The sequence below is a fragment of the Sceloporus undulatus genome, chromosome 2 (assembly GCF_019175285.1).
Source record: "Sceloporus undulatus isolate JIND9_A2432 ecotype Alabama chromosome 2, SceUnd_v1.1, whole genome shotgun sequence".
In the NCBI taxonomy this organism is placed as follows: Eukaryota; Metazoa; Chordata; class Lepidosauria; order Squamata; family Phrynosomatidae; genus Sceloporus; species Sceloporus undulatus.
In genome coordinates, this window is record NC_056523.1 from 140372786 (window position 1) to 140395987 (window position 23202).

General features: G+C 42.1%; 1 long non-coding RNA gene across 1 annotated transcript in view; it reads right to left on the reverse strand.

The window, feature by feature from the left end:
- Positions 1-23202, reverse strand: part of LOC121924449 — a 30206-nt gene that overhangs the window by 1686 nt on the left and 5318 nt on the right. Inside the window, exon 2 of the long non-coding RNA XR_006102601.1 lies at positions 22002-22183. This is a non-coding gene — a long non-coding RNA (uncharacterized LOC121924449). The remainder of the gene's footprint in view (positions 1-22001; positions 22184-23202) is intronic.

Sequence of the window (23202 nt, forward strand, 5' to 3'; positions counted from 1 at the left end):
AAAATAATAATAATAATAATAATAATAATAATAATAATAATAATAATAATAATAATAATAATTTTGCTGGTGATACATTCAGATGAAGTAGGGGACATTTAGAGATAGGTGACACATTCGGATGAAGCAGAGGGCATGTAGGCATAGGTGACATTCTCTATCATTCACGTGAGACTAGCATTCACATGAAAGTGAAACCAGGAAGTGACTCCCTTCTTCACCTCGGAAGTACAAAGGTTCATGATGCATTCAGAGCCCCACTGAGCATGCGCAAGAGTCCCAATTCGAATCGTTGAATCCACATGGTATGTACTGGTGTGATAATTTAATGTGCACTCACTCCGCTTTGACTCAGGAATCACCACAATTTTGTTCTTCACGTGTGGTAATTCATCATGTGAATTGCCTTGGATTCGAATTGACTCTGCTTCCCCTTCATTTCGAATTTGCTCTGGAATGGAGATCCAGTCTCACATGTGATAAGGGCCATAGTCCAACGTTCAAACCGCTATGTCATGCTCTTCCATCATATCCTTGCACATTATTGGCTGATAGACTATGCTTACTCACAGTCTGTTGTGGTTGTTATATGAGCTGTTGATTGCCCCCTGGTGGCTTCTGTGTGACTGAGCCCTCTCCCCAAAATAGCTTCAGCACCATGAATAGCTGTTATAATGATGGGACTAAGAGTGAAAGCAGATACATCACTTTGCTGATATGGAAGGCACCAGCTGCCACTGTTTAGCATGTCCTTAGACAACAAAGGATTTTACAAGAATTGGCTTTTTAAATATCAGTTTGGTTTCTTTTTAAATGGGAGTGTTTGGCCAATACGTAGAAAACATCACACATCAATATTGCCCTTGCCTTAACATACTCATGCTTCCATGACAGCATGGAAGTTGAGCTGTTGAACAGAAATCAGAAGTAATGTATTTTAATTTAGCTCCAGACTGTTTTGTGGGTGGGCAGCAGAGAGACCTTTGATATTCTGTTGCTTCATTTCCACAAGGTTTGTTTTTGTGTTTTGTTCACTTTTATCTCATTATAGTCACAGCAGGATCAAAGACCTCCTCAGGAGTCATCACCTAACTGCTAATTTTTCATTTAATGTCACTAGATAGCTAGGGGTTGGTGTGACTAATCTACATCTTCATTTCACTTCACTATTTGAGGTGCCACTTTTGTGAATGGAAGCAGTGCAAGTCTGATGTCCGGGAGGCTGATAAAGTACCTGGAGAAAGCAAATGAAAGCACAGCCCCAAGCACCTCTGCTCAAAAGTAGATATATTTGAGTTCAATGGGGCTTGATTCCAGGTGACTTATGTATGGGACTGTGACCTTAGAGGTACAGTCAGGTAAGACAGTGCTCTGTGCACCGGTGGAGAGTGGAATCATTTCATCCTGAGATTATTTTTATTTTATTTTAAAAAAAAACCCTTTAAAAAATCTTATCTCTTAATAGCAGGAGGATGGGGTGGGAGAAACCTAGGCTGCAAGTCATTGCCATATGTTTATTTAAATAAAATGACTTTCATTCATTTTAGAACATAACAGAGCAGGAGTTTTAAGGTTTTCAAGAGATGAAACTCCATAATGTGTGTGACAGGGCCAATATGAAGTAGTAGTTTGAGTGTTGGATTGGGAAACCAGGGGTCAAATCCCTGCTTGGCCATCAAAACCCACTTGCCTTAGGCAAGTCATACTTTCTCAGCAGCCTCAGAGAAAATTAAGGGCAAACATCCTCTGAACAAATCTTGTCAAGAAAACCCTGTGACAGGTTCACCTTAGTGTTGCTATAAGTCAGCAACAACTTGAAGGCACAAAGATTCCCACAAAGAGGTGGGAATCATGTGGCCCTCCAGATGTTGTGGGACTACAAGTTTGAGCAGCCCTAGTCAATAGTGAAGGCCCTAGGAGTTGTAGTGCATCAACGTTTGGAGGGCCGGCTGATTCCCATGGCCCATTGAGGGCTTTAAATGTTAACAAAACAGCCTTTTAATTATGCTCAGGCACCAGAAGAGAACCAATGTGTTCCCTCCATGTATGTGTAATATATTCTCTGTGGCTTTTATTTGGAAACAAGATAGCAATATACATTCTTTTAGAGTTTAGAGCCATCATCTTTAAACAGTCATAAAAAGCAAGCCAATGTAATGCATGTTATAATAGTCAAACCAGAAGCTGTCCCAGGCACACCAGCAAGGTCAATCTTCTCTGGGAGAAAGTGCACTACACAAATGGCTATCCTTCTTGCATCTGCTATCTTATCTTTCCTAATACTGTGGTTATTCCAAAGTGTGTCTCAGGGTGGTCACCAGATTTCTTCAAGGCAATCATACTGTGGTTTGAACAATCAGGTCTGTGCTGGCCAAATGGCTGTAATAAAGTTATATATATATATAACATTCAGGTCAAAAAAGTGAGTTTGATGGGGAGGTGGACTGGCTGGCTTGAATGTTTGTGGTTCTGATCCATGCAATTCAGCACAAATGTTAGAAACACAGAATCACAGAGTTAGAAAAGAACACAAGGGTCAACCAGTCCAACCCCATTCCATGCAGGAACACACAAACTGGATTGACAAAGTCACCAGCTGAGTCACAGGTAAATCTGGCTTCAGGATGAATGAACTTATTTCTTCTGATGAATTTATCTGAGTGAAATGGCTACCTGAAATCTTCAGGATTTCAGCAGTCAGCACAAATGGGCTCTACTGCATTTGAAAGATCTGGTTCAAGTTTTTGTTTTTTTTAAAGGAATTGTTGATGGAGGTGGTAACTGACAGAATCCTTTTGCTCACTTCATTAATTATTATTTTTCCTGCTGGTGTTGTAGCCACTGGACAAATGAACAGCTGAGAACAATTCAGGGCTGCTATAAATCATAAATTCTAACTTGCAGTTTGATAACACATTAGTGAAGGACTTTATTATATTGCAGATAGTCAGATGCCTTTACAGGACCGAAACAAACTCTTGCAAAGCTCCTAGAGCTCTTGTTTTATGACTCAGGGCATCCCATATTGAAAAGGCGTATACTGGAAACTTTCACAGGGATATATTTGCAAAATGTGCAGAATGTGAACAAAAAAGAGGTAAACTGGATGTGACTGGGAGTATAGACCTTACTATCGCTGCATTTTTTTTCAGTGAGAAAATCAAAGTTTTGAGGCATAGCAGGCATTTCTGGGGCACAAGTGTGGGAGGAAGCCATTGTGTTTCTGTTCCATTTGTGACATCTGGTTAGCCACCGTAGGAACAGAAAGGCATCTGTTTTCATCCAGCATGGTCATTCTTCTGTTATGGCTATCCAGCCAATGTCCTCCCAATGCCTTAGTAGGAAGTGTGTTGCAGCCAAACAAAAGAAGGAACTTGAAACACATTTGGATGACACACTGAAATGCTATGAAGGGATGCCCATCCTTCCAGGACTATTGGGATATTCCCATTAGAACCAGAAACACTCCTAATAAAAAAATGACATTCTGTAAAAACAAATAGCTGTTCAATGTGGGTTGAGCTAGGGTTCATTCCTGTCCCATCTAATAATGAATTCTATCTGTACTGGGATCTAGTCTCCCAGCCAACAATAATGTATGTGAAAGCAAAGTAAATAACACTTAGTTGAACTGCCCTCCAGGATAATTGCTGAAAACCTACCCAACTGCAACCATACTATGCTGGTGCTAAATCTCAGAGTAAGGAAGCTTGTTTGATATAACTGCCTCAGTTGTTTCCCATGTCCCATGGGTCTGTTGTTGCTACCCAGTCAGTTAGCCAGCCTCTCCTGATGTCTTCCAACAAAATGCAACACAAGCTATGTTTTCAAGTTCTTCAGAGCTTGAATATCCGTTCAGCCACACATCATAGCCAATAGCTTATCCAGCCCTTTCAAGAATCACCCTCCTCCCACCACCTAAAAGCATAAAAGAAAATGATCGGGAGAGCTGCCACCTTTTGTTTCTTGAGAACAGCCATCTTTATTTCATTTATGTTAAATATTTATACCTCTGGCCACTATTTTGGTCAGGAAGCATGTTGATTGTAGCAGTTATGAAAGCATTGCTGGCTGAATCCAGTAATTAAGCCTTATTAAATATACTGTGGCATTTAAAAAAAAAACCCTATGTTGTGAAGGCAGAGGTGGGAAAGGTTTGCTTCTCTGGCAACATGCAGGACTAATGTAGATGAGACTTCTGTAGAGTTCCTTCTTCCTCCCCACCTCCTTTGTTTTCTCTTTAGGCTTCCTATCCAAATGGCTCTTCCTACAAACCAATGTGGGACATTGACACAGATAGAGTGAAATCATGACTGCAGTAGCATAAGGACGTAGCCAAGGGGGGGCGTTCTTGGGGTCCGGACCCCCCCTTCCATTAGAAAAATGGTGCATGCTGCTGCGCCGCTGCGCCCAAGACCCATTATAATGGGGGCACTTAGTCTGGACCCCCCCCTTCCTAAAATCCTGGCTACGTCCCTGAGTAGCATCATGCAAAGTCTATCGGACATGGCCAAGTGGGATAGAAGAATGGTGCACCCATTCCCAAATCTTTAACACAGGGTTTCTCAACCAGAGTTCCTCAGAATGCTAGGGTTCCACAAGAGATCACTTGGGCTTCTGCAAGAGAGTGTGACTGAAAACAAAACAGTTTTTAAACAGTTTTTTAACAGTAGATATTCTCATTTTTATGCACGGGATCTCTGACACCTGGCAATTATTTCAAGGGTTCCTCTAGAGTAAAAAAAAATTATAAAAGGCTGTTCTCAATATATCTTTAGAAGTAATTTAAAATTAATTTACAATTGGCATTCAATATCAATGGATTTTTTTATGCATGGATTCAAGCATCCATGAAAATATTTTTTAAAAATGTTAATATTCCAAAAGCAAACCTTGATTTTGCCATTTTATATAAGGGGTGCCATTTTACTGCCTTATTGTATTTAACAGGACTTGAGCATCCATGGATTTTGGTTTCCACAGGGGGTCCTGGAAACAAACCCCAGCAGATACCAAGAGCCTACTGTGCAGTGCAAACTTAGTGAAATTCTCTGTTGTCAAGTTATCCTTGTTAATTATAACTCTGCTACTTGAAAAAAATAATTCAGGCCAAGTAACTAGTTACTCTCAGGCTCTGGATAATGTGGAGCAGGTAGTGGCACCAAGATGTTGGAGGAACAGAGCTGTGTGCTGTATCCTCCCTTGACAGTGACAGCAGCAGCAGCAAAGGGCTTACCAGAGCAACTGAGAAACATCAAGTCAGAAACATGCAGCTCTTGAGGCAGCTTTGGTAGTGGTGAGCCCAGAGAGGGAGGCGGGGAGAGATGAGATAACAGGATCAAGGCTGCCCACACTGCTGTTGCTGGTGTCGTTGTCATTCTCTGAACAAGCAGCTTTGGGAGAGCAAGAGGCGCTCTGCTGGTCTGGACAGCCGGCTCAGAAGGTATTACAATAATCGAGCCTAGTGGTCACAAGGGCAGGCCTTCCTGTCACAGTGTCGTCATAGGAGAAATGAGGGCACAGCTGGAGCAGATTGCCCTGGCAAGGAAAGCTCACTGCCACGTGTGACACGTTGGGAGCTTCGCCTGGAAAAGGGCACCGTGGTGGAATGTGATGTTGAGAGGAAGTGATGCTCCAAGCAGCCAAAATACCAGCCGCACCGGCAGGACAGATTGTCACGAACAAAGCGGGGGGGTGGGAGGAGGATGCCCAGGCCTCTTCCCATGTGACTCAGGGTGCCTTCCCCTCCGAGGGGAATTTGGAACAGCCTCCCTGCCATGAGCTGGAGCACTGTCCCACATCATGCAACACATGCAGGCACATGCAACCACTTTGCTAGCAAGAGATGGATTTTTCTTTCTGAACATGTAAGGATCTGTTCCTATGGTAGGTATGACGCACCACCGTTACACTCCAATCCTTGCCCATATGGTTTGCTGTGTGATTTTGGCTGCAACCCTACACATAATGACTTAGAATAAGCCCTTCAGAAATGTTCTAGCATAGATTGTTATTGCAATCTATGCATAAACACTCTATGTCTTCCCAAACCCCAGCTTTCTTCCCCTTTTCTCTTCTCAAATATGACTTCATACTTTGTCAGATCTTATAGAAGCAGGGGGGGAGGGGCTTTATTTGAAAAAAACTCTCACAGCCCAAGGAATGAAATGTGTAAAGATCTTTGAATAATAAATCAGAGGAGAAGGTTAAGGCAGCTTTGTTCTCCTTCAACTGAACATATAACATTTTCTTCTTACACTAATGCTGTGAGAATGCTTCCTTGGTTTAGGTGACAAGGGGAAATTAATAATAAAGATGACAAAAACAGGAATGCAGAAGGAAGAGATTTGCAAAGCCAAGTGTGAATATATTTAAAGCATTTTAACACTACTCTTCAGGTTAACAGAGTGGCTTATGCAAGATCAGTAACAACCAAGGCAGTCCCTGCCGTTACATTTGCAATGGAAAGGACACGACACTAAAGGCACAAGGGAAGAGGATGGAAGAGGAAAAAGCAAAATGAAGCACCAGTTCTTAAAGTTAAATGGTCAAATGTAAACAGCTCTAAATACCCAAATGAAAGCAGATCCTGTCAGATCGTAGAAGCTATGCAGGTTCAGTCTGGTTAGTACTTGGATGGGAGACTGCCAATGAATATCAGGTGCTGTGGGCTGTATTTTTGAGGAAAGAATTGGCAAAACCACCTGTGAGTATTCCTTTCCTGAGAAAACTTTATATAATTCATGGGGTCATGCCACCGGTCGACAAGGCACACACACACACACCTGGTGAAGAGGAGCCACATGGGGATGGCCTCTCTCAGCAGAGTTGACAGCATGACCCTGCTTCATATTTCTCCTCGGCAGAATGAAGGAACATGTGAAGCAGTTGGTCAATGTCTGAGTTGATTTACAGACCTCAAAGCACTGTCACAGAAAGAAATACAGCCATTCTATAGCTGGCCAAACTGTCTGCATATGTGCTTGCCATGATTAATATGCCACATCAATTTTTGTAGAAGGTGCCCTTAATTTTAGCATAATAAGATGTTGGGGATAAAGATGCCTGAACCATAGTTTGGGAGAAAGAAAATGCTCTCTGTGTCTGAAATAAAAATAATGAATTGCATAGCCAACTTTTTGAAATGTTGTAAGCAGTAAGCAGGGCAAATCAATAGGCTCAGCTGTAAATTAAACCATGAGCAAGTGTCATCTCCTTGGGAAATAGCTTAATCCCCTGTGCCATTCAAAGGCTCTAGATGGGGGATAATATTGAAGGCAAGGGTGCCTTGAAGGAATCAGAAGGGAGGATGACAGAGTGGGAAGCATTTGATCTCTTTGTAAAGAAGAAGGGAAGCTTTCAGAGAGCTGTCTTCAGATAGAAATTCAAACATGGGAACCATCTACTCTCACAAGACACATCTGGGCCTGTGCAAATCAAACATCTATCATATGTATTCAGTGATTGACTTCCACAATATTCAATACAGTAATTATCTCAGATATTTATCCTGAAGGGGATCAAGGCATTTCCTGTGCTGATGTAAAAGCATTTGATCCACACTGGTATCTATCAATTTCAACGACTTTTTACACAAAAATCTCATTAAAACTAGAAGCAGAATCACAGAGAGAGAGAGAGAGAGAGAGAGACATACACACACAGTCGCTCTTCTGTTCTCATGGACTTGAGATCTGCGATCTTGAACATTCACAGAGGGGCAACCTCCATTAATTTCAAGGAGGTGCGCTCCCGGGGCACACACCCTGCACACGCTCACAGGCACACACACCATTCAAGCCCCTATGGGGCTTGAATATTGGTAAATCTCCATTTTTGCGGTGTGTGTGTGTGTGTGTTCAGAATGGAAAATGGAGGGCCGACTGTATATTCAATGTTATTTGGCTAAGAAAGGAACAGCTAGCTTTGCATAGGACATATGGATCTCAAGAGAAGTTACTTTCTATTGCTAGTGGAGTTGAAATGTTATTACCTGCCTTTTATTGATCTTTCTCCCTAGTCTTCAGATGGCCAATAAGGGGAGTGTGGTCTCTTCTTGCATTGAAATTCCTCAGTACCATCTCAACTGATAACATCACAGAGGCCTGTGACTCTAACATCATCACCACTTTTCTCCTGCATGACTTTCAACATCTCTGCCTGATGAAGACACCAGTGAAGCTTCAAAAGCTTGCATAATGTATTTTGTACTTTGGGGTTGGCCCAATAAAGGTTTTACTGCTTTGGGGTTTTGGATTTTGTTGTATTTTGCTGCATGGTCAACACAGCTACCCCTGAATATATAGTCCCACTGTCCCATTAACATTAACTGAGTGCCTTATCAATCCAAAACTGGGCTCAGAAGGAAAGAAAATATGCAAAATCATAGTTGATCCATGTAGTTTGTGTGTGTGTGAGAGAGAGAGAGAATAAGAGAGAGGGAATCACAAATTGCAAGCTGCATTTTTCCAGTTTACAGAAAATTATGGAGAGCAGTGTGGTCTGACATACCCAACAGAGATCTCATACTACACATAAAAGAACTATTCTTGTTCTTATTTTCTTATATAGTCATATACTATCTTTTCTTCAGCCTTGAGTCTCAAGGTGCTTCCAAAATTAAGTCAGGGGTGGCCTGCACCTGCCCCTTTTCGTGGTGGATTGGGGCCAGGGCAGCCTCATTGGCAGCCCTGCGACCCCAATCTGGCGTTTTTCCAGGCCAAAGAGAAGCAGCAAAATGCCACTTCTCTTTGGCCTGGAAAAGGGTGCCCTTGTGCCTTAGGCACCATGGCACTAAAGAGGAGAAAGGGGCGGCCGCCACAGCCCCTTTCTCCTCTGCATTGTTGGCGTGGCTGTTTGGTTGCCACGCCAATGATGTGGTGGCCCAAAAGGAGCTCCATTTTGGAGCTCCTTTTCGTGCCTCTGCCAGGCCACCATAAGCGGTCTGGGGTGGCGCGGACATTTTATGTGTGTGCTGCACCGTTTTGACACGGTGTGTGCATGATGTCATCATTACGCACACCATGTGGATGGTGCCATGTAACGATGGTGCCCACGCATGTATTAGGGTTAGATAGCGTGCAGTTGGTGCAGGCTCCCTAACCCTAGTATTGCAGGGAGCGCTTTATGGTGGTGTGTACCAGCCCTCAAATTGAGAAAATTGCTCTCATCAATGAAAACATAAAATATAATTAAACCAGCAATAGATCATAAAGTGATTAAAAACATACCCATTAAAAAAACAAGAAATAGGTATAGTACAGCACAGTTATTAAAATCTTTTCCCAGACCCCTCAGCTGTCCCAATTAATCCTCTGCCATCCCACTTTCCCAGCTGCTTTTAAAATGTCCTGGTTTCTCTCTCCTCTTCCCTTTGTCCTGAGTTTATTTTAACTTGATGTAAATTGCATTAAAAAAAGAAAAGTAGTTTCTACTCAATTAGCTCAGGAGGATAAGAGTGGATGGGGGTCATGGCCTTCTCAGTAGGCTCACACAAAAGCAAAGTGTTACAGCCTCTGGTAGCTTTGGAACAGAACGTGTTGTACTCTGTGACTCCACATCCCTGGAACTCTAAACCAGGTGATCTCTCTCTTTCTCACAGTCACATGTATTTACCCTGCCTCAAATTTCCCTAAAATATGGTCAATATTGAAAAGGAACAGTCCTGATTTGATTTTCTTTCTCCTCCCTTCAGTTCTGAAACCTTGTATTCTAAATCTTAGTTTTATTGGGTTTCTTCTCTCTACCCTTTTCCCTTTTGATTTATTAATTCTCTCTGTGTGCCAGGGCTCCAGAGTTATTCAACTTTCTGAGGGGTTTTTTTTTCTTGCAGAGATCTGTTTCATTTACATTAACATTGCAATCACACACACATCTACTGAGAGGTACAATAAGTCCCACTGACGCCAGGTAAATTTGTATAGGTTTGTAGGCTGAGACATTCTAAACTGTCATTGGAGTACATGCATTTCCTCATGACAATCATGTTTTTTCTATCTATATTTTTCTTAATCAACTGCATCCCTTTTATCTCCTGAAGCTAAAAGTACTGCATATATTTTTTTTGCCACAAAACTTGTTTTTACTCTAAGAACAACTCTGTGAAAATCTTTCTCACACGCTAATGGCTTATATAGGTCTGTCCCTGGCTTTCTACTCCACCAAATACATCTGAGGAAGTAGACTTAAGTCTACAAAAGCTTATGCTGCCAACTTCTTTCTTTCAGTTAGTCTCAAAAATGCTACAAGATCGCTCTGCATTTTGATGCTATAGACTAATATGGCTATATCTTTGAATTTTGTGAAGTAGGTTAGGCTGAGAAGCCATGATGGGCTCCAGGTGACCACACGAGTGTTATTTTTTGAGGAAGCTGGGACTTGACCTAATCTATAATGTGCATTGGCTGGGGTGTATGTGACTGCGGAATTCATACAATGGATCTGAGTAGAACTGTAATTCTTAGTAGGCCTGATAAAGTGTTTTGATTTCAAAATAATGTATTATATAGTATAGATTTTGTTGATCATGCTGAGAGAGTGTTGTTGTTGTTGTGTGCGTTCAAGTTGTTTCTGACTGAAATCCTAAGGCAAACCTATTGTGGAGTTTTCTTGGCAAGATCTTTTCAGAGGAGCTTTGCCATTGCCCTCCCTTGAAAATGTGTGACTTGCCCAAGGTCACCCAGTGGGTTTCATGGCCAAGTTGGGAATTGAACCCTAGTCTCCAGAGTCACAGTCCAACATTCAAAACCACTACGCCACACTGATTACCAAATCTTTTTTCCAGAACATACATCCCAGGATTTCACTGCTTAAAATATTAGTTTTGTGTATCTTTCTTCGCATATACATTTTGCCCTCTTGTTATCCAGTCTCACCTTTTTCTGAGCACACCCTGATATTGCTCATCCACAAATGTCCTTATTTTCACCTGTGAAATGTTGGAGGGTATGCCTTTCCACATTAGTAGTCAGTTTCCAAAGGTCTTTCAAAAGAAAGAAAGGAAGGAAGGAAGGAAGGAAGAAGGTCTTCACCTGCTGACAGAGGGACACCATGGAGAGAGCCTGTTTGGCTTCTCTAGGGAGATCTAGTGCTTGGGAGCAACCACTGAGAAGGCCCTTGGTGGCCAGCAGAAGATCATCAAACAGGGCAGCATTGCTCATTTCCACATCCTTTCTTTTCCTTTCCTTTCTAAAATGTTGCCTGCCAACATATTGTGAGAACTGTTGATGACACTGACATGCAATAGGGAAGTTTCTCTTATTTTCCTACTATTGGTCAAAAACATTATAATACTGCAGCTTCGTATCATGCAGCTTTGAACCTAAACATACAACTTGACAAAGGCTGTCTAATGTGGCATAGAGAGCATCTGGACTGCAGCTCTCTGCAGTACTTCAAATATTTTTTTCCACTGCAAGACAGAGCTCCCCCTATAGGGCCTTTAATCAAGCATTATTCAAAGTGTCAAGGCAGCTGCTCAACAGCATATTCTACATTGCTCACGGTGTCATCTAAATCTGGGGACACGCTTGCATACTACTGTATTTTTATATATGTTGTGATCTTCTGCTCTTCCTGGTAATTAACAAAAATAAAGAGGTAAAACATTCAGATACAAAACTATATAAGCTATTTATTAAACCAATAATCTACTAATGAATGTTATAAATCTAAGGGAATAGTTCTCATTGAGGCTGAAAACTATTACCTGAACTATATAGAATCAAGGGATCAATGAGAAGGGTTTAGTACAGGTTTTCTCTGTCTTAATAATATTGTATGTGCAGGGACTGGAGGTTGTACCTGGAGGAGCCAGTAAAGCCCCAAATTAAGTTTATTGGATGTGAAGAACTCAGCCATGATCTGCTAAAGGAACAAGAACTGTCCTTCAGCAGTCTTCAAATCTTGTTTTAGAAAAGCCAAGCTTTACAAGTTTTCTAAAAAAAAAAACAAAAAACAAATCTACAGGCATGCCTTAGCTAGCAGAGTCATTTCGACTCTCCCCCAGTTGTAAATGGGAAGAAGACTCTTCCCAGCAATGCACTTAATAAGAGAAATCCTTTATGTTGTTGAGGAAGAACAACTTTCCAGTTTCAATGCCACTCCAACACTGCTCTTCTTTCCCACATTTTTTGAATGTCTGTTCTACAGTAAAGACTTATATGCATCTGAGGAAGTAGACTGAAATCTACAAAAGCTCATGCTGCCAACTTTTTATTTCAGTTAGTCTCATAGGTGCTACAAGATCTCAGACTCCACATACAGTTCTACAACAGTTATCATGGTGGAAAACTGAAAAAGAATTCTAATCTGCTGAGGAAAGCACTTGACAAGGCTACTCTACTTTTTTACTTTGTACTCCTATCCATCATCCTGTCACAGATAAAGAAAATCATTACCATGATGTCCCTTGCCATTACCCTTGCCTCATGGACTTTGCCAAAATTTTAAAGAGTGCCTGGCCCTCCTGATGTCTAAACAGAAAGCACATAAGAGCTCCAGACCTGCTGTAAAGAGGTCAGTGGGGTCCTGGAGAGGCTGCTAGGTCTGCAGTGCAACATGCAGCTTTGCATAGGATAAGGCCCAAAATGGTCATGAGGCCTTGCTTGGTCTTCTGATGCTTGTTAAGGAGTTTTCCTTGAATGCCAGCGGAGCTGATCAGAAAGACTGTACTTTGAGGTTCCTACATTTCCTTAAGGTTCTTTCCTCCATCTAGGATGAAGGGATGCTTTCAAATAGAGAAGTGCCTTCTGAAACCCCTTCAAATAGGAGACTGTGCAAATGTAAAGCAAGGGTAGGAAGCCTTTTTTCAGCCTAAGAGCCAAATTCATTTCAGGAGAGTCATTCCAGTGCTAGGCAAGACGAAAGGATGGAATAATATATAATATGTTTGATTCTGTCTTCCTGCATGGCAGGGAGTTGGACTGGGTGGCCCTTGTGGTCTCTTCCAACTCTATGATTCTCTCTCTCTCTATGTGTGTGTGTATATTTTCTGCTGTATTTTAGTTGCAAGCCAGTGTGGTGTAGTAGTTTGCATGTTGGACTTGGCTCTAGAGATAAGGGTGTGATTCCCCGCTTGACCATGGAAACTCACTGGGTGACTTTAGGCAAGTCACACACACTCAGCTTCAGAAAACCCCACGGTAAGTTTGCCTTAGGATTGCCATAAGTGGGAAGCAACTTTAGGGCACACAACAACAACAACAACAACAACAACAACAACAACAATTCAGCTTAATACATTTAATGGCCAGTAACTGAGCCTTAAAAGAGGCTGGATTCCAAGCTTCCAGAATGGAGAACAGAAAAGCTGGGAAATCACAACATTGTGACATCTTAAAGAATGGGTCATGGGAACCTTAAAGAGCTGAATGACCCAAGAGAGCCAGATTTGAATCAGGGCCAGTTTCCCTTTGTTCAGCCATCTTAGAAGCTTTGACCTTAAAACTAGACTTGAACTAGACAGCTTTTCAAATAGAAGGTGGCTTCAACTACAGCCGGACAGTCCTTGAAACAGAGGACTGCTCTGTAGTGGGGCAGAAGTCAATCCTGACCACATCTGAGCAGAAGGTATGGTCTGGTTTCTGAGGAAGAGAAGTACAAGGCAACAAGGGATTTTGCTGGGATAGCAGGAATTAGCACAAAGTCAGCCACAGCCTCTCTCTAACTTATTCATACTGGGAATACCCCAAAAACACCAGATCTTGTTTTAACTTGGAAGCTAAGTAGGGTCAGCCCTGATTTTTACTTGGATGGAAGACCACCAATGAAGACCAGGTGCTGTAGGCTAGATTTCAGGGGAAGGAATGCCAAAACCACTGCTGAGGATTCCTTTTCTTTAAAAAAAAAAAAAAAACTATGAAATTCATGGGGTCACTATAAACTGACAAGTGACTTGAAGGCATACACATACACATTGCTGAATCGGGACTTCCACACATGCATGTACACACAACACCCATCAACACTTAAAAAAACATAACTGACATCTGTTAGGTTTGTGATAAGGATGTAAGAGACAAGGAAAGTTTTTGAAAGTCACATCATCAATCCATGTTTAACATGTGGCCTATTAAGATCCCTAAATCCTTTTAACACATACAGCTGTCAAGCCTGATATCACTCATTCTGTATTTGTCCATCTGATTTCTCCTGCCTAAATAGAATACCTTACATTTATCCTTGTTGACATTCATTTTGTGAGTTCTGGGCCAACTTCCTAACCTGCTGAAGTTATCTTTGATTCTATCTTCTAGGATAACAGTTGATCCTCCCAGATTGGTGTCATGTGCAGATTTGTTGAACAGGCTCTCTATTCCTTCATCCAAGCCATTTGTGAAAAATGTGAACATTGTGACCAGGAGAGATTCCTGCTGACCCCCCACCTGCTACTCCCCCCCCCCCCAATAATGAGAAACTGTTGGTGAGCACTCTTTTAGTTCAAACAGCCCCGCTACAAATTTAAGTAACAGTTTTTAACCAGATTGTCTACGAGACCATTATGAGACCTCACTGAAAGTCTTACTAAAATCAAGACATACAACATCCAGAGCAAGAATTCTTCTCAAGCTGTCTGATGGGAGAGACAAGCATATACCCTATACATATAAATTGGTGCCATTGGCTATAATTGAGACTTTGCCTGTCCCTTTTTACTTCCTTTTTAAGAATGGGAACATAATTTGTCCAACTGCAGGATCTTCCACTGTGCTTCAGGAACTATTAAGGATAATAGACAAAAGAAGCTCTGAAATGCCATGCAAGTTCCTTTAATACCCTGGATGTAGTTCATTTGGAGCTAGTGTGGCTGAACTACAACTCTGGTGACAAGGGATCGTTTTCCAACTTGGCCATGAAACCTACTGGGTGATCTTGGGTAAGTCACATGCTCTCAGCCTCAGGGGAAGGGAATGGCAAACCTCACCTGAACAAACCAAGAAATCCCCAGGATGAGTTTGCCGTAGGTTTGCCATAAATTGGAAACAACTTGAAGGCACAGAACAGTTGGCCTTGGAGACTTGAATCAATTTAAAGGACCACTGTGGTTCTGCAGTGAGTGTAGACTGTAGAACCTGGCAGTATTCCCTCCCTACTTCTATGCAATTCTGAAAGGAGATAAACCTGTTCAAGGTCTCAGGGCCTGTACCTTGCAACCTCATACTTCTGAGAATCCCAACCTTGGAAAAACATGGGCAACCCGGTTGTTTTGCTCACGGCTCAAACCCAGATTTCCTTTCTACAAATGCAAGGCACTCTCTTCCACCCCCTTCCCTCTGCCCCCACTGAGTATCTCAAAGGGCATTTCCACAATCATAGTGACATTTAGCTTCATGGCCTGATGGCTTAATTGTTATTTATTTATCAGCACAATTTTGTTTTAATTGCTTGTATGCCACCTTCCAGAGCCTCTGTGGAGAGGATGGAGCGGATGGGGCTTTATAAATAAAGAATTTGAATGATAAATAATGCCATCTTCCTGGTTTTAAAAGGCTTGGAGGACTGTTGCTTTCCGGGCCAGCTAAGCCTGTTGACTCGGCAAGTGACAAGGCAGTCCTTATGGCAGGAATAAAGGTAAGCATCATTTGACTCAACTGTGGTGTTCTTGATCCAGTATTAGCGCTCAACTGCATGCTGCAGGCATGAAACTCCCCCTGCTCTGATGCTGCAAAGCACTTAAACTGATGCTTAAATCTGCTAGATGACAAGAGTCCCAATCATGTGCTTATAGTTAAGTACTTGCTTGGCTGAAGTGCTTCCTAATGCGTCTTCCATCACAGATTCTGTCCTGACCTAGCAGGGGGTGGATTGGCTGAACTGATAATTCAGGATCTCACCCTTGATACCAGCACTACAAGGATGGATAGATCCTTCCCCATCTGCCACCTGCCTTGCTGTCTTTTGCGCTGCTGATAACCTGTCCTAGAGATGTTAAATTCAGAGATATTAGGGGAGATCATATTAAAAAATACACACACAAGTATATTCAGAAATGGCCTACCAAGCATGCAGAAAGTGTGTGTGTGTGTGTGTGTGTGTGAGAGAGAGAGAGAGAGAGAGAGATACACCCAGGCGTTTACAAACTGGTCACCCAAACAACCAACACAGTTGACAAGATGACCAAACACTAAGTACAGTATATGAAAGGAGTTTTAGCACAAGGCCAATTTCTAGCCAGAGTCAGGCATTTCATAATGCCATTAGCTCAGCCAGCACAGAAGCACTTGGCAGGACTGCCTTTTTTGTTTTCAAAACAGACTTGTATTTGGACCTTTGGACCAAAAAGAAGCTGAGAAGCAGACAAAGTATACAATTCATTGACCTTCAAAATAAGAAGACGAATGCTGAGCTGTCAGAAGAATAAAATACAAAGTTAATAGAATAAAATACAACGTAATTGTCCTTTAACCACCACCCCATAAAAAAAGACATTTAGTTATTAGCACTATTTTGCAATCTTAAAACACTCGCTAGTTGTGTTTGCTTTTTAAATAAAGGCATATTTTATTCACCCTGCCTCTGAGCTCAGATACTGTGTTTCCAATATTACCCTTGACTCTGCTGGTATGATTCAGAGGGAGAGATTTCCTTCAATAGAGATGGTGAGGCTCGTCCCAATAAGCAGCAAAACTGCAAACACTATCTAATTCTTGGGCATCACCTTAGAGCACTTTAGAGCCTGGATGTGTTAGATAGCAATGCACTGTTGCCCCTGCCAGTGACCCTGTGCTGCACATTATGGCAAGAAAAAAATATCCCCTCTTGTGGCAGAGCACCCTTTTTCAAATGGGCCAGGTGGATATTGATGATTCTGTCTTTGACTTGCCCATCACCCCTTGAGTACTGAGAAAAACAGCTGGCCCACCCTGGCAGCCAGAGAGAGAAAAAACAAAACACTGGGGCAGAGCTCATTTGCATAACTTGTTTATATGCTAATTAAAGCGGGAATAGAAACTCATTTCCCATTCCTCCTTCTCTTGCCTGTATGTGATCATGATTGTATTCAGCTACTAGGCACATGGGAGCAATTAAAACCTTCTGTCCCTTTGAGCTCCTTGAGTTCTGTCCCAGGCACTGTGTGGCCAAATTAAGTCCATTTTCTGAGAACTGAGTCAAGATGCCATCTAGAGAAAAGAAGCTCCTATATGGAAAAGGAGCTGCTTCAGGGAGACTCTTTCACTCCAGGAACACCTCCTGCTTTTGTAGGTGGCTTATACAAGACATTTTTGCCTAAAGGCAACAAACACCATGGATTTCCAATCCCCCATCCCAAGGCACACATTCTATGTACAAAAGCCAACTAGACTGTCTCTTAAATTCTTCTCCCAATACAGTAGGACCAGAGAGTACCATCTTCCACTATCCTGCAGGAGGACAACAGACTGTATGGACAAGGCATGTATGTCATACACACAGTTCTGTCCCTTAGCTTCTTGCCCTATCTTGTCCAGACCTTCTCTGGATACCTGCTGGCTGCCAGCTCAAACAAACATGGCAGCACCAACTTGCATTCGTTGAGCATCAGAGCTAGGCATATGGAGTGTATGTTGAGCTTGCCAGAAAGTTATGGTTTGGGTTGGCTATTTTCTCACTTACCCACTCCATCAAGATCCTCTCCCAATGGCATAGTGATGTATTTGGGAGAGGGCAACCAGATGGGACAAACCAACCTGCACAGCAGCAAGGAAATACTGCCACTGCTCAGCCACCAAATCAGGATGACAGCAGCATCCAGTTGTGGAGGAATGGTCTGGGAGTTTAGCAAGTCAGCCATGGCTCAGCCTTGGTCAGCTAAGGCAGCCCCTTCACCATCCCAAATGGTGGACCTGACTTGACCTTTCAAGGTGGGTTTATTTAAGTAGAACAAAGACTGGCTTTGGTCTCCCCAAGAAACCCTGGAAATGACAGCTCTATGGGAAGATGTTAGAGATCTCCAGCAAACTCCCCAGACCAAGCCATGCAGCCAAAGTGCTATAACACCAGACTGAGCTTACAGTGTGCAGAGATGCACCTCACTCACTTAGGCATGAGGTTCGAAGGCAGAAGCACTGGCCTCTGCTCCTCTGTTTTGTTAGGGCAAAGCACAGTAGTGAAATAATAACTCTGCAGCAACTATATTAAAAACAAGAACATAACACACACACCACACCCTCCCTAATGATGGGGCTGGCTTGACCTTTCAAGCTCCTTTACTTCTACTTTATATTGCAGTGCATGGAATCTGGTTTCCCCTGTTGCAGAATGTGGGTGTCTTTATTAGTACAGAAGCCACCAAGTTTCCTCACATTGCATGCCTCCAGTGGAAACTAATAATCAACCATGATTCAGGGAGAGATTTTCTATAGTTATTATGGGTAGGGCTTGTTCTATCTCCAGTGCCAATTGTTTGCTTCCATGTCAATGGGACATTCAATCCACTCTGAGTTTTAGTCTAAACTTTAAAGGAGCTACTCAAAATGTTGAACCTACATTGGGAATAAGATTCAGGACCTTGAATAGACGCTAGAACTGTTTCACCGCCCCAATGGCAGAGAAGCCTGTCCCTTGCTACCACTTTCTTGCTTCATCAGGCTGTAAATGTATTTTACCCACTTTTGCTGATCTGCATCTTTCCTGTCAACCCAAGCTTACAGCCCTTCATTCTTCTATTTTGACTTTCTACCCAGCTCAGTCTTGTTGGTAAATCTGTCTAAAGAGCCTGGAAGCAATGGGGCCATTCTCATTAAAATCCTAGCAGAAAAACAGTTGAAGTTAAGCTTCTCTTTAAGTGGTTTCATGAAATAGATTTTGGCAGGGGCATTGGTGGTGGTAGGGGAGAGTACAGAGGGGACTCTTAAACTCAGCCAATAGCAGGAAAGCTGTCGGTGCACTTGTCTCTCTGCCTACCAGTTTCCACACCCTGCAGCGGGGAAAAGGTAGCAAGGGAATGTCTCATAACCTCAATTATTATAAACTGGCCTGTCACAAAGAAGTGGGGGAGGCATATTTGAAAAATGAAATCAGGCCAGAGGCATTCATCACAATCAAATTAAAGAAATGTGAAGCTGGAAGCAAACTGCTTGTCTCAAGACAAGCACAGGTTTTGCTCACTTTGGACAGCAAATGCAGAAATGCAAATCAGAGCAAAACAAGGAGGCAAATGTGTTGTATGACAAATCTGTCATCCAGAAGCCACCAATGGCCACCTCCCCAACTTTAGCTACCTTAGTAACCTCTGGTTTTCCAAGAATGTGCTTCTTGAACACATAGTTATGTGGCTATATTTGGTATATTCCAGGAGTGAGGAACTAGCAGTCCTCCAGATGTTTTGTTGGATTCCAACTCCTATCAACATCAACCAGAATGGTCAGAAATGATGGGAGCTGCAGCCCAGCAAAAGCTGCATGACACTGGCTATTACACTGCCTGGTTTGCCCAAATGTCACCAAACATTAGTTACCCATAGGTAATTACTGGTAAAACCCCATCCTTCTGCTTTTTACATCACTTACTATTACTATAAAGATAGTTTTTGCTGTCCTTATTTTGCACATCTAAAGTTATGTTGGTAGAAATCCCAAAGACTGTAATCAGAATATTTTCTATGAATTGATAACATTGTAGCTGAAGGTGATTTCTTGACTTTTTTGTTCAATTTCCACATGTTGTTTTCTAAGCATTGGGTGTTTTCATACATATCCACATGCAGCCGTAAACTGCTATTCCCATGATAATACTAATATGTAGTTCTGGAAGATTCCAACAACTGCTCTTTTACCAGATTTGTGGTCAAGGCAGCACTGGACATGCTGCATTTTTGAAGTGTGTTGGCCTCTTTGCAGAAGTAAGCCACTGAGACACACAATCATCTAATGCAGAGGTTTCCAAACTTTTGTTTTCCAGATGTTTTGGACTTCAGCTCCCAGAATTCCTGACTGTTGACCAAGCTGGCTGCAGCTTCTAGGAGATAGCAATAGCAATAACAAGTACATTTCTATACCACTTATCAGTGCACTTAAGCACTCCCTAAGCTAATTGTAGTGTAAGCTAATGGCCCCCAACAATCTAGGTACTCATTTTAGCGACCTCAGAAGGATGCAAGCCTGAGTCGAGCTTGAGCCTTTTTCTGGTGCTGAACTCACAACCTTATGGTTTATGAGTGAGTGGCTGCAGTACAGGCATTTAACTACTTTGCCACCAGGGTTCTTAGCCACTGTGCCACCAGGGCTCTTAAATGAAGTCCACAACACCTGGGGAGATCAAAGTTTGGGAATCAATGACTGGTCTTATGCTTCAAGAGTCCCCCTACTTCTCACTCTTCTGAAGTTTGTGATGGCTAAGTGCTTTGACAATGACAGTGTGAGGATGCTGCTGCTCTTGAAAAGAGAAAATAAAGAAAAGGACATTCTTGACATGTAGAAATATTCTTAACAGAAGTAAACAGACGGCAAAGCACAAGACACTATGTGACTGTAGCTGCAAGTTGGACATGAATCATAAGGCCTCCCTGGCGGGAAGCACCAGCAAGGTCATTAGCCAAGCACAGCAGCCTAGCATCGCTCACATTTACCAGATGTCATCATATGCAAAAAATGCTTTAGGATACGTTATTCCCATCTACTTTCTCCATATCTTCTGTGTCATAGTTATCAATCATTTCTTTCTCCCCATCACTGGAAGACCCTTTCAGTCTTTATTCCAGCCTCTCCTGCTCCTAAACTCTTCCACTCCCATCTTCCTTAAAGCTTCCATGTTCTCTCCTGTATCCCAGCTACCCTCATCCCACTTTTCACCTTTCTTTAATCCCCTGCATCCCTGCTTCAGTGAATCTATTGCTATCTCCTCAACTCTTGCTATCCCATGTCTTCTTTCTAGCCAAAGCTCAGAAAACATATGTCTCTGCTCTCTCTTCTGGCTCTGACCCCTGCCATCACAGATGGGTATGAGCTGGATGAAGGAGAGGCTGGCATGCCTTGCTAGACACCAAGTACCTAGGATGAATTCATTTGTAATAGGCCACTGTGACATATCCCATCAATTGCCTTGGCTGTTCTTTGCCCTCACCATGTCTTAAGAGGAGAGTAAGAAAGGGGGGGGATACAATCAAACATGAGGATCTTTGTACATTTCTCTACAATGATGTTTCTTGTTATTGGTATTGCAAGTACAGTGAGCTCTTGGTATATCCACAAGGTTTTGGTTACAGGACCTGCCCCCCCCTCCCCATGGATACCAAAATCCATGGATGCTCATGTCCTGTTAAATACATTGGCATAGTAAAATGACATCCCTTATATAAAATACCAAAATTGAGGCTTGCTTTTTGGAATTTATATATTTTAACATATTTTCAAGCTGTAGATGATTGAATCCATGGATAAAGAATCCATGGATATGGAGGACCAGCTGTATGCTCAAAAGCTGGTGGGCTTTTTGTGAGCAGCTTGAATGAATGCCTGTCACAGAATTGTCCCCACCCTTGAACCAGAGATATGGGAAAGCAACTCTGTCAGGGTGCTTGTAAGGCACAAAGATCCCTCATGGATGTGGGCTTCCAAAGCCCCACTGCAGCCAGAGTGACCAGAGGTCCTAACCTCAAAGGAAGACAAGGCACTGCAAAATGTAGGACATGACCAAGGAAAAGCTAAAAACACTAATAATATAAACAATATAAATGTAAATTCATGCTTCTTAGTCATGCTCAAAATAAAGGACATTTTGAAATTTGAAATGTAGGGCAGGTCCTGGACAAGGAAGACATCTGGTCATCCTGCCCCCAGCAGTTGTTTCATAAGCAGTCTTTCAAATCACCTTTCATGGAGATGAAGTGAGAAACCTTTTCTAGCAGTTTCCAGCACAGGCTGTAGAATGTAAGCAGAACTGAGGCAGGGATCTCCCTGTGGTAAATTACACCCGCCTCCAGTTCCGTATTTTAATAGGGAAACTGATGCAGCCAACTATCCCTGCTTGCCCTGTCATCATAAAAAAGCATCCAGCTTAATATCTAGGAGTGAGTGTGGACTTACCTGACCTGGGCAAATTAGATCAGTTTGTCTTCCATTGTTAGGTATTGCTCTCTATGACCTTTGGGGCCTCTTTGTTCTTATTAAAAATCCTTTATCAGTCCAAAAGATACACATTGAATATCAGTTGTTCTCTGGTGTTTTCTTGAATGTAGTCCTTGCTGTGTCACACTGACACATGGGTTCTGAACATAAAACATATATAATTATATGAAGGAGCAATTAAATTTAGAAAGTGACTTTAAAGCAGCATTGCAGAAATTTATGAGTAGAATACCGGCTTTCCACAGTGGCATGCAATCCCAGGGGTCCAGATGGAAACTCAGATAATTTTGCTATCCCCCTCTGCTAAATCCTAAACTAATCAGTCAATTCCAGGTTAGCCAATCTATCTTCTCCTGCAAATACAACCCTCACAGCCCAGTTCTCTGCTCAATCAGAACAGGGATAGCACTATTTTGTTTGGGATGATTGTCCTACATACACCCTGCAGTGCAATCAATCAACTTGTGTGTGTTTTTTTGCTTAATAACACTCCAGTGCATCATTTTGTCCATCCCGCTGAGGGTCCCTGATTGGCCAGATTCATGACACTGAAAGATTGGGGGCAGGTGACCTTAACATTGAAAAGGAGTGAGCAATTTTCTTTCCCAATGAAGAAAATCAGGGAGTGCGATGCAAGGAGATTTCTTGCAGATTTTTCCCCAAGGAGCACTTTTGTCATTTTCCAATTTACTTAAGGAGAGAAAGGCTTCCCAATCTAGAAATATCATCTCAGTTCCCAACGTTCTTGAGCATGGTTTTCAGTTACGTGAAAATAGCATCAGCATTCTTATGAAGAGATTGGGACCATTAATATGTTTCTGCCACAAACTCTGTTTAAGTTCGATTTATACTTGCCTCCTGGGACTCTAGAAGACTTTCTTTTAATCTTGAGCTGTAATCTTTAACCTTTTCTGATTTCACTTTTATGGCCAAAATGCAACATGGGATTTCTTTTTTTTTAATTTTCTAAGTGTGTGTGAAATATATATTTTCATGCTCCCCAGTTTTATTTTCTCTATGGCTATACAGAAAGTGAGCAAGAGGAAAGTGAAATTCTGGGACAAGACATGGTGAAACTTAGTGGGGGGAAAAAGCACTCAGTAAAGGAACAAAATGAAAGTTTTCTTTTTACAGTGTGTTTTGTGACCCCTTTAATTTT